Below are 12,101 nucleotides of genomic sequence, written 5' to 3'. Positions count from 1 at the left end.
CCTGGCTGCTCCATGGTGCAGGAGGACAGGAGGACAGGCAGACGAGGAGGGTGAGGACGAAGGAAGAATGAGTGACCCACTGCTGGCCAGCAGCTAAAAGGAAGGGGTCCTCACAAGGAAAATCTGTGTCCTAAGATGGCCGATGGAGCCAGTGAGAGAGTCCCAGTCCTTGCCCCGGGGCACTTCTGGGTTCTTCTCCCTGCCCCACTTCGCGCACTCGCCAAAAGTGCCAAGTATGTGGAAGTAGAAGTGTATAAATTGCCCCCTTTGTTTGTGCTCGGGGCTCAGACCTTTGGACACCACTCTCCTCTGAGCTCGCTGGCGCTAAATACACTCCTTACCCTCCCAGATCTCCGAGTGCTGCTTGGTTCTTCCGCCGGGCGGTCTAGCCCAGGTTCCGTAACAGTCCCACAGAGACTCCTATACGGGCAGGAGGACAGGGTAGTGATTTCTCCCTCAGAACCTAGTCCTTACCACAGAAGGTATTATCAGGCGGATGGCTGACCATGTGGTCAGGCTCTGGGACAACGCAGAGTCCTTCTGAAGGGAAGGAGACCCGGCCTTATGGAGATCTGTCCAACCAGTGCAGGAAGGGTGCCTTCTGACCACCCCTGGGACCCCCCCAAGGAGCCCCTACATGTGCGAGAGCAGACAGGACCAGTGGTCCTGCAGATATGCTATTTTCAAGATCTGGCTGTTTGCTTTTCTGAGGAATCATTAAACTTGCTTTTTCCACCTCTGGTATTTCCTACATGTGAAAATTAGCTCTGGAGTTCACTTTTGCTTTCTGTTTTCTAATAATTATTGTCATTGAAGGAGACTGCTTTTGTTGTTGTTATTTACTCAGATGCTATTTATAACATTCTTGTCCCTGGAAGAGCTGAGGCCAGAAACTGGGATGTTTCCCAAGAGAAAGAAAATTGATTCTAACCAGGTCTCCTGGAATCTGTGTCTCCGGGGGATTTAGGAATCCTCTGAAATTGTCAAATGTTGTGCGTATGCTTTTTTGGAAGGGGGTGGGGGGATGTCATTGGTTAAAAATTTAACAATATTCTCAAAATGTATTTGACCAAGAAAAGGTGACGACTGGCTCAGAAAGATGCTGCCCCAAATCCTCTCAAATGAAACAATTCTGGGATCCCATGGATAAAGGTGAGAAAAGAGAGGATGGAAGTGAGAGGAGGCGGGTAGAAACAAAGACTGGGAGGAGAGAGAGAGTTAGGGGGAAGGTAGGCACTGTGACTCAGCATCCCTCAGGACAGGCAGAGGTAAAACCCTGCTGTTAATCTCAGGCTTCTGGGACCAACTGGTGTCTTAGGTCCAAACCCCACCTCCCCGTGGGGACAGCAGTGAGTAAAAATCAGCCCTGGGACCAAGGATTGGTTGTCCAATGAAAGGCAAAAGCCAAACTGATCATGCATCATCAGTTACCAGGCAGATTAGTCCTAATAACTACATTCCTGAAATGTGAACACATCCTCAGTTCTTGGGTTGGATGGGTCCTAACAATTTAGAAAAAAAGAGAGTCTGTTAAGTTTGTTAATTTACTCATTTGTGGGACTATTTATTTGGTTAGCCGCAGTTAGTCTACCAAGTATGTGAACAATAAATGAACTTTTGCTTTTTCTCATATACAGCCATCTGACAACTCCAGCGTCCTAGAACTCCACCTCTCTCCCCCAACATTAGCTTGGTGCTGGAGTATTTGTTTTCATCCCTTCTGTGAGAAAACGATATCTGTGGTTGCTGGAAAGGGGATAGGAATGCAGAAATGGGGTTTTAGGGGCACCATCAAAGCATCAATGGGGACCATTGGTTTCTGGGAGGAGGCCAAGAAAGGGCTAGATTGTCCCAAGGGGGAGCTTTCAGAGTGGCAGAGGTGTGTGGGTGTGTGTGTGTGTGTGTGTGTGTGTGTGTGTGTGTGTGTGTGTGTGTGTGTGTGTGCACGCACGCACATGTAGGATATCTGAAGATGGATCAACTGCCTTCAGGTGGAGGAGTGGGCCCACGTGGGGGCTAAATGTATTGTGATGGGGAAAATCAGGCTCAGGTCGATGAGGATCATGTGGTTCCAAGGGTGTTTAAAGGTCTGGGTGGAACTGGGGGTACAGCACCCCAGCATCAGGGGGATGTGTCTCCATGCACGTGCGGAAGCTGGGCTTCCAGCTGAAGGACAGCGGTACGGCACCAGGAACCACCTGGACGTGAGGGTGCACTGGCGGTTCAGGAGAGGGGAGGGACGGGGAGCCTAGCAGCTCCCCCAGGTTCTTGCCTACCTTGTGCTGCAATCCCAGATCCCTCCTCCTTCTTCTTTCTTTTCTTTCACTTCTTCCCACTCTCCACCCTGGGCTACGGAGAGGTTCCTACAAGGCCTGGGTGTGTCACTAGGCAGATCTATCTCAGCTCCTCCTTGGGTACAGCCTCCACTGTCGCTCACTTCTAGTAGGCGCATCTGGTGTCTGGAGGCTCCTCCTAGGCCATGTGTCCATGTACTGTGGATCTTGGGTCAGCTCTTTCCTGTCTAGTAGTCATCCAAGCCTGACATTTTGAGGGAAGGAGCCAAGAGCTCAGGCTTTAAAATGGTTTCTTCTGCGTCTTGGTGAGTGTGTGCACGTGTGTGTGGTCATCTGTGCTGATGGGGTTAAGGTGAGCACAGACTGGAAGGGCTGGACCATGGAGCTTTATCCACCTCCAACTCTCATAAGCTGGAAAATAGGGGGCTTGATGAGGAGAAACCTCTTCTAGAGCCAGACTGTTTTCTAGTCCTTGGCCCCTATTAAAGCTGTGGCCCACACCCCAGATTAAAGGAGGAGTGGGGAGTCAGAGCTGGCCGCTCGAATAACCAAACATCATTCATTATAGTTTCGGTGTGGATGGAAACAAACGCAAAGTACATCTGCGGGGGCTGGCTGCATCTGTGATGATACATTATGATTATAGGTAAAATATTATTTGTCATGAAAAAATGAGAATTCTCTGTATGTATGAACATGGAAAAATCTCCATCTATTGTGAGAATGGGTGTCTATTCTACTTCTGGGGAAAAGTAAGAATGCATATTTATTTTCTTGTATTTGCATAAGGACACTATAGAAAACACGTGGACAACAAATTAAAGCCATCATATATAGAAGACTTACACCATATTCACAGATCAGAAGCTTCACTGTTGGAGGTTGTCAGTTCTCCCCAATTATTCTTTAAAAAAAATCCTTAAATTTTATTTTTTCACTCTTTTTGAGTATAGTTGACAGATAACGCTTTTTGATTTCAGGTGTACAACTTAGTGATTTGACAAGTTTATAAATTATACTAGGTTTCTCACAAGCTACCATCTGTTCCCACACATTGCTATTATGATATCACTGAGTATATTTCTTATGCTGTGTCTTTTATTCCTGTGACTTACTCATTTCATAACTAGAAACCAGTATCTTTCACTCCCCTTCACGCATTTTGTTCAGCCTCCTACTCCCTTTCCCTCTAGTAACCATCAGTTTGTTCTGTGTATTTATAGGTTCAATTCTTTTCATTTGTTTATTCATTTTTTTAAGATTCCAATTATGAGTGAAATCCTATGATATGTGTCTTTCTCAGTCTGACTTACTTCACTTAGCATAATACCATCTAGGTCCATCCATGTTGTCTCAAATAGTTAATTCTCCTCAGTTATTCTATGGATTCAATTCAATACCAATGGAAACCCCAGCAGGATTCATTTATTACTTATTAATTATTATTTACTTATTTATATTTTTTAATTTCAAGTTTTTATTTAAATTCCAGTTAGTTAACATACAGTGTAATATCAGTTAACATATAGTGTAATATCAGTTTCAGTATCAGTAGAATTTAGTGATTCATCACTTACATACAATACTTGGTGCTCATCATAACAAGTGCCCCCCTTAATGCCCATTCCCCCATTTAGCCCATCCCCCTGCCCACCTCCCCTCCAGCAACCCTTGGTTTGTTCTCTTTAAGAATCCATTTTATGGTTTGCCTCTCTCTCTTTTTTTCTCCTCATGTTCATCAGTTTTGTTTCTTAAATTCCACACATGAGTGAAATCATATGGTATTTATTATTTTAAAATTGAGGTGAAATTCACATAGCATAAAATTTACCTTTTTAAAATGACCAATTTGGTGGCATTTAGTACATTCACAACGTTATGCAACCTCTATCTAGTTCCAAACATTTTCATTGGAAATGAACATTTGGAAAATATTCCAGGATTATTTTCATCACCTGAAAAGGAAACCCTGTAGCCATTAAGCAGTTGCTCCTTGGTTTGTGGCAGCCTCACCCCAATCCCTGCCTACTTCTGTCTTCAAGTAGGCTGCCTTCCTCTGTCTCTTCTCTTTCTATAAGGACACCAGTTATGAAATTCAGTATATCAGCAAAGACCCAATCTCCAAATAAGGTTACATTCACAGGCACTGAGGGTTTGTTAAGGCTTCAGCATGTTTTTTGGGGACACTGTTCAACCCATTCTGCCACCAATATGCATTCTGTCTCTGGATTTACCTATTCTGGGTATGAGATTTTGCATCATAAATACTAATTATAAAGTTACCACTCATTCTAGAATGAAAAGCCACTGTACTTTGAACTCCTAATTTGCTCCAATGGACTTTTCTTTTTTTGTTTTTTTTTTTAAGATTTTATTTATTCATTTGACAGAGACAGAGAGAGACAGAGAGACAGAGCACAAGCAGGGGGAGAGGCAGAGGCAGAGGGAGAAACAGGCTCCCCGCTGAGCAGGGAGCCCAATGTGGAGCTTGATCCCAGTACCTGGAGATCATGACCTGCCCCGAAGGCAGATGCCCAACCATCTGAGCCACTCAGGTGCCCCATGGACTTTTCTTTTATAACAGGTCCTCCCACCTTCCCCCTTTTCTCTATAAAACAGTATTCCTCTCCTTTGTTTTCCAGACTTACCTATGGTTTTGCCATAGCTTGCTTGTCCTGAATTGTAATTCTTTGTTATTCCCCAATAACCCATTTTTTTTGCTGATAAAATAACTGATGGTTTTATTTTTAACGTTAACAGCTCTTTAGTAAGTCAAGTCCTATTCCTGTTCCATCTCTTCATTCTACTCCTCTGTCAAACAATGCCATTTGTCTGCTTTGACATGTACCATTAAATTCATTTGCATCTTTGGTAAGTCTGTGTTGTAGTTTGTGTTATGTGTTATGTTAAATTTACACAACTAGTACAATTCTCTGGAACAGGTTCTTTTTTTACCTTTTCCACAGCATTATGATCTATGTCCATTTTGCCGTGAGTGCAGTAGGAACAGAGAGTTACAAAATAGAGTTACAATTGCCAAGGGGTCCCAAAATGCAGCCAGGAGGTCATTAGAAAAACAGAGCTTATGCACTTCCACACCCAGATGGAAATTGAATTCTCACACCTGAGCCTTAACCACATAACCACATCCAGCAACATTTCTATATATGAGATAGTCAGCTCAAACTTTCTCAGCATCAATCACAATTCTTTCAACAACAGTTTATATAATCTTGCTGTTTGGCCTTTGTAACCCCTAATTTCTCCCTCAAGTTGGAACACTCGTTCAATTCCTTGTGAATTTGTGTCTCCTGAATTGCAACTCCTAAGACCCCAAATAAATGCTTTGCTGGTTTTTACAGCCTCAGTCTGAAATTTGTTAGCAATACCTACATGGTATTTCACGGTGGCTCTTTCTGCATCATCTCTCCTCACACATGACCTCACCTTCCTCATCTTTTATACTCATGGAGGAGTGCCCCACGTTTGTTTTAATTTCCATTTTTCCTCATGACACTTGATTTTGAGCAACCTTTCATATATCTATTGGCCTTTTAGGTTTCTCCTTGTGTGGACTGTCTCTTCATAGTCTTTATTTTTCCATAGTGCTTCCTGTTCATTTCTTCTCAATTTGTAGAATATATTCTGTGCATTGACAGTTGTTTTAAATATCTTTTTCTTGGAAGTGATAAAAGAAGAAAATTTGGAACATGAAGAATGAAGAAAGACAGCAGAAAAAGTGAACTATGAGGAGATATAAAAACTATCCTCCTCTTGAGCTTTCTAAATTGTGTTAGATGCTTAAAGCAAAATTTTTGTCTGATATGATTCTCAGTGTATGTAGAGAAAATATTTAAGACAATTTAGTCTAAAGTGGGGGGGGCGGTAAAGGGGCCCAAATGAAAGTAAATCTTAGACACTTAAGAAAAAAAAATCTTTTTCTTACCTGGCCTCTTCCGTTGTGTATGTGATGACTGTCATTGAAGAGAAACCTTCAGCTTTGATGTTATCAAAGCCAACCATTTTCTTCTTAGGTTTTTGCTTTAGGGATTAAAAAAACATCTGTTTTATTTTTTCATAAAACTTCACTTTTGTAGATAATTTTAGATTCACATATAGTTTTAAAAAATATTTAATTCAAGGGCACCTGGGTGGCTCAGTTGGTTAAGCGACTGCCTTCGGCTCAGGTCATGATCCTGGAATCCTGGGATCGAGTCCCGCATTGGGCTCTCTGCTCAGCGGGGAGTCTGCTTCTCCCTCTGACCCTCTTCCCTCTTGTGCTCTCCATCTCTCATTCTCTCTCTCTCAAATAAATACATAAAATCTTAAAAAAATATTTAATTCAAGTATAATTAGCATGCTGTGTTATATTAGTTTCAAGTGTACAATATAATGATTCAGCAATTCTATACATTTCTTGATGATCATTAAGATAAGTGTACTTTTAATCCCTTTATCTATTTCACCCATTCCCCCATCCAGCTCCACTCTGGCAACCACCAATGTTTTCTCTATCTTTAAGAGTCTGTTTTCTCATTTGTCTCTTTCATTCTATGTTCTTTTGTTTCTTAAGTTCTGCATATGAGTGAAATCATATGGTATTTGTCTTTCTCTGACTGACTTATTTTGCTTAGCATAATACTTTCCAGCTCCATCCACATCATTGCAAATAGCAAGATTCCATTCTTTCTGATGGCTGAGTAATACTCCATTGTGTGTGTGTGTGTGTGTGTGTGTGTGTGTGTGTTTATACCACCTCTTTATCCATTTATCAGTTGGTGGACATTTGGGCTCTTTCCATTGTTTGACTCTTATTGATAATGCTGCTATAAACATCAGCTACACATATCCCTTCAAATCTGTATTTTAGTAAACTTTGGGTAAATACCTAGTAGTCCCTATGCAGTAATTTTCATCTCCATAACTTATTTATTTTATAAGTAGAAGTTTGTGCCTCTTAATCCATTTCACCTATTTCACCTATCACCACTTCCCCTCTGGCAATCACCAGTTTGTTCTCTGTATTTGAGAATCTTTATGTTTGTTTTGTTTTTAGATTCCTCTCTGAGTGAAGTCATATGGTATTTGTCTTTCTCTGACTTATTCTACTTAGAATAATACCCTCTAGGTCCATCCACATTGTTGCAAATGGCAAAAATCTAATTCTTTTTTATGGCTGAATAATATTCCACTGTATATAGACCACATCTTCTTTATCCATCTATTGATGGACACTTGGGTCGCTTTTGTATCTCGGCTATTGTAAAGCTATTGGAAATAATGCTTCAATAAACATAGTGGTGCATATCTTTTCAAATTAGTGTTTTCATTTTCTTTAGGTGACTACCCAGTAGTGGAATACTGGATTATATGGTATTTCTCTTTTTGATTTTTTGACCTACTGTTTTCCAGAGTGGTTGCACCAGTTTACATTCCCACCAACAGTGCATGAGGGTTCCCTTTTCTCCACATCCTGGCTAATACTTGTTATTTCTTGTCTTTTTGATACTAGTCCTTTTGAGAGGTGTGAGGTGATATCTCATTGTGGTTTTGATGTGAATTTCCATGATAATTAGTGGTGTTGAGCATCTTTTCATGTGTCTGTTGACCATTTAATTGTCTTCTTTGGAAAAATATTTATTCAGGTCCTCTGCACATTTTTAAATTGAATCATTTGTTTGTTTTTTTGGTGTTGAGTTGCATAAATTATATATTTTGGATATTAACCCCTTATTGGGTATATCATTGGTAAGTATCTTCTTCTGTTCAGTAGGTTGTCTAGTCATTTTGTTGATGGTTTCCTTTGCTGTGCAAAAGATTTTTATTTTGGGGGCACCTGGGTGGCTCAGACAGTTAAGTGTCTGACCTTGATTTCAGCTCATGTCATGATCTCTGTATCGTGGGATCGAGCCCTGTGTTGGGCTCTGCACTTAGCATGGAGTCTGCTTGAGATTCTCTCTGTCCTTCTCCCTCTGCCCTTCCCCCCACTTTCATTTTCTCTATAAATGAATAAATGAATAAATACATAAATAAATAAAATCTTTTTTTTGCATACTTTTTTAAATTTTTATTGTTATGTTAATCACCATACATTACATAATTAGTTCTTGATGTAGTGTTCCATGATTCATTGTTTGTGAATAACACCCACTGTTCCACACAGAAAGTGCCCTCTTTAATACCCATCACCAGACTAACCCATCCCCCCACCCCCCTCCCCTCTAGAACCCTCAGTTTGTTTTTCAGAGTCCATCGTCTCTCATGGTTCGTCTCCCCCTCCGACTTACTCCCCTTCATTCTTCCCCTCCTGCTTTTTTTTTCTTCTTAACATATATTGCATTATTTGTTCCAGAGGTACAGATCTGTGATTCAACAGTCTTGCACAATTCACAGCACTCGCCATAGCACATACCCTCCCCAATGTCTATCACCCAGCCACCCCATCTCTCCCACCCCCCACCACTCCAGCAACACTCAGTTTGTTTCCTGAGATTAAGAATTCCTCATATCAGTGAGGTCATATGATACTTGTCTTTCTCTGATTGACTTATTTCACTCAGCATAACACCCTCCAGTTCCATTCACGTCGTTGCAAATGGCAAGATCTCATTCCTTTTGATGGCTGCATAATATTCCATTGTGTATATATACCACATCTTCTTTATCCATTCATCAACAGCAGGTTACTTTTAACACCCCACTTACATCAATGGACAGTCATCCAAACAGAAAATCAACAAGGAAACAGTGGCTTTGAATGACACACTGGACCAGATGGATTTAACAGATATATTTAGAACATTCCATCCTAAAACTGCGGAATACACATTCTTCTCAAGGACACATGGAACATTCTGCAGAATGGATCACATATTGGGCCACAAAACAGGTCTCAACAAATTCAGAAAGATCAAAGTTATACCATGCATCTTTTCTACCACAACATTATGAAACTATAAATCAACCACAAGAAAAAATCTAGAAAGAGTACAAATACATGGAGGTTAAATAACATGCTAGGAACAATGAATGGGTCAACCAAGAAATCAAAGAAGAAATCAAAAATTACACAGAAACAAATGAAAATGAAAACACAATAGTCCAATAATAATGAAAATAATAACAGTCTAATAAAAATGAAAACAATAATCTTTGGGATGCAGGAAAAGCGATTCTAAAAGGGAGGTTTCAGCAAAACAGGCCTACCTCAAGAAGCAAGAAAAATCTCAAACAACCTAACCTTATACCTAAAGCAGCTACAAAAAGAAGAAAATACAAAACCTAAAATAATAAGTTATTAAGATGTAATTTCAAGGAAGTAAAATGATATCAATATATCACAGCACACTAATTAAGCTTATTCCTACTTGGGTATATTAATTCCAATATTACATTGTTGATCTTGATTTGTATAACAGCCTTCATAAGCTACCATATACATTGCCAATAAACAATCAACTAAATAACATTATTAATTCTCAAACAGAACAGAGATTGAGAAGAAAATATAAACACTGGGGCACCTGGATGGCTCAGTCGGTTAAGTATCTGCCTTCGGCTCAGGTCATGACCTCTGGGTCCCGGGATCGAGCCCCGCATCGGGCTCCCTGCTCAGCGGGAAGCCTGCTTCTCCCTCTCCCTCTGCCGCTCCCCTTGCTTGTGCTCGCACGCTCTCTCTCTCTCCACTTTGAGATCAAAGATTCCCAGTTACATGGGAAGAAATTTCATTTCTCAGATCATTTCAGAACCTCGAGAGTGTACTTTCGCTTTAATAAACTTTCCCACTTGTGACCCTCAGCTGCTGTGTTGTATCTGTCTCTTTCTCTGGAGAGCTCTAATACACCAGGTACATCATATCCATACTTCAATAAAAATGAAAGGTATACTTAAGGATTATAAATGAAGAAAAACAGATTAGAGGGGCACCTGGCTGGCTGAGTCGGAAAAGCACGTGATTCTTGATCTTGGGGTTGTGAGTTTGAGCCCCATGCTGGGTGTACAATTACTTAAATAAAAATAAAACTGATGCTCCATCTTCAATGTTGGAAATTCTGCACAGCTCAGCAGACAGCGCCAGGGTAAGTTTGGCTTCCACTGCCTTCAGGACCAAGCATCAGAGAAGGGACACTGGTCAGGAGAGCATCAAACCAGTTTGTGTGCAATCTTTTGTGGCTCGGGCTCCGAGTCTCCACACTCCCGCTCTTCACATCCGGCACTTCGATCGTCCCTCTCATAAATAAATAAAATCTTAAAAAATAAAAAAAGATCTTTATTTTGTTGTAGTCTCAACAGTTTATTTTTTCTTTTGTTTCTCTCACCTGGAGACGTATCTGTAAATACATTGCTAAGGCTGGTATCCAAGAGAAGACTATATTTTCTTTTAGGAATTTTATGGTTTTAGATCTCACATTTATGTAATACATTTTGAGTTTATTTTTGTGTATGATGCTAGAAAGTGATCCAAGTTTATTCTTTTGCATGTAGCTGTCTAGTTTTCTCAACACTATTTATTGAAAAGACTGCCTTTTCCATTTGTATATTCTTGCTTCCTTTGTTGTAGATTAATTGACCATGTAAGTGTGGGTTTATTTTTGAGCTCTCTATCCTGTTCTATTGATCTGTGTGTCCATTTTTGTGCCAGTATCATACTCTTTTGATTACTGTAACTTTGTGTTATATCTTGAAATTGTCAGGGCACTTCCAGCTTTGTTATTCTTTCTCAAGATTCCTTGGCTATTCAAAATCTTTTGTGGTTCCATACAAAATTTATTATTATTTATTCTAGTTCTGTGAAAAATATTATTTGTATTTTGATAGGGATTGTATTTAATCTGTAGATTGCTTTGGGTATTATGGACATTTTAATGATCTTAATTCTTTTAATCCTTGAGCATGATATAACTTTACATTTGTTTGTATCATCTTCAATTTCTTTTCTGTTTTATACTTTTCAGAATATAGGTCTTTCACCTCCTTGGTTAAATCTGTTTTTGGTATTTTATTTTTTTTGGTGCAATTATACATGGGATTATTTTCTTAATTTTCTTTCTGTTTTTTTTAATTTAAATTCAATTAATTAACATAATTATTAATTTCAGAGGTAGGGTTTTTTTTTAGATTTTATTTATTTATTTGTCAGAGAGAGAGAGAGCACAAGCAGGGGGAGCAGCAGGCAGAGGGACAAGCAGGCTCCCTGCTGAGCAAGGAGCCTGATGCGGGACTTGAGCCCAGGACCCTGGCATCATGACCTGAGCTGAAGACAGGCACTTAACTGACTGAGCCACCCAGGTGTCCCACAGAAGTAAAGTTTTGTGAATCAGCAGTTGCGTATAACAACCAGTACTCATTACCTCATGTGCCCTCCTTAATGCCCATCAACCAGTTATCCCATCCTCCCACCTACCTCCCCTCCAGCAACCCTCAGTTTGTTTCTTAGAGTTAAGAGTCTCTCTTATGGTTTGTCTCCCTTTCTGATTTTATCTGCTGCTTTGTTAATAGTGTACAGAAACATAACAGATTTCTGTATATTAATTTTGTATCCTGAAACTTTACTGAAACCATTTATCAGTTCTAATACATTTTTGTATTAATTGAATTTAAATAAAAAATAATCAAAAAATAAAGTAATTATTAATAGGGGCACCTGGGTGGCTCAGTTGTTTGAGCATCTGACAGTTGATCTCAGCTTCAGTCTTAATCTCAGGGTTGTGGGTTCAAGCCCTGCATTGGGCTCCACGCTGGGCATGGAGGCTACTTAATAAAAAAAAAAAAGTAATTATTAATAGGTATGTACTTATTGTCATTTTG

The 12,101-nt window shown here is 40.0% G+C and overlaps 1 long non-coding RNA gene across 1 annotated transcript in view; it reads left to right on the top strand.

The window, feature by feature from the left end:
* LOC113929375 overlaps positions 1-12,101 on the top strand; it is a 71,689-nt gene that overhangs the window by 40,527 nt on the left and 19,061 nt on the right. The gene's annotated exons all lie outside the window — the stretch shown is intronic.

Source organism: Zalophus californianus, chromosome 5 (assembly GCF_009762305.2).
Source record: "Zalophus californianus isolate mZalCal1 chromosome 5, mZalCal1.pri.v2, whole genome shotgun sequence".
NCBI lineage: Eukaryota > Metazoa > Chordata > Mammalia > Carnivora > Otariidae > Zalophus > Zalophus californianus.
This window is presented reverse-complemented; position numbering and strand designations above follow the sequence as displayed.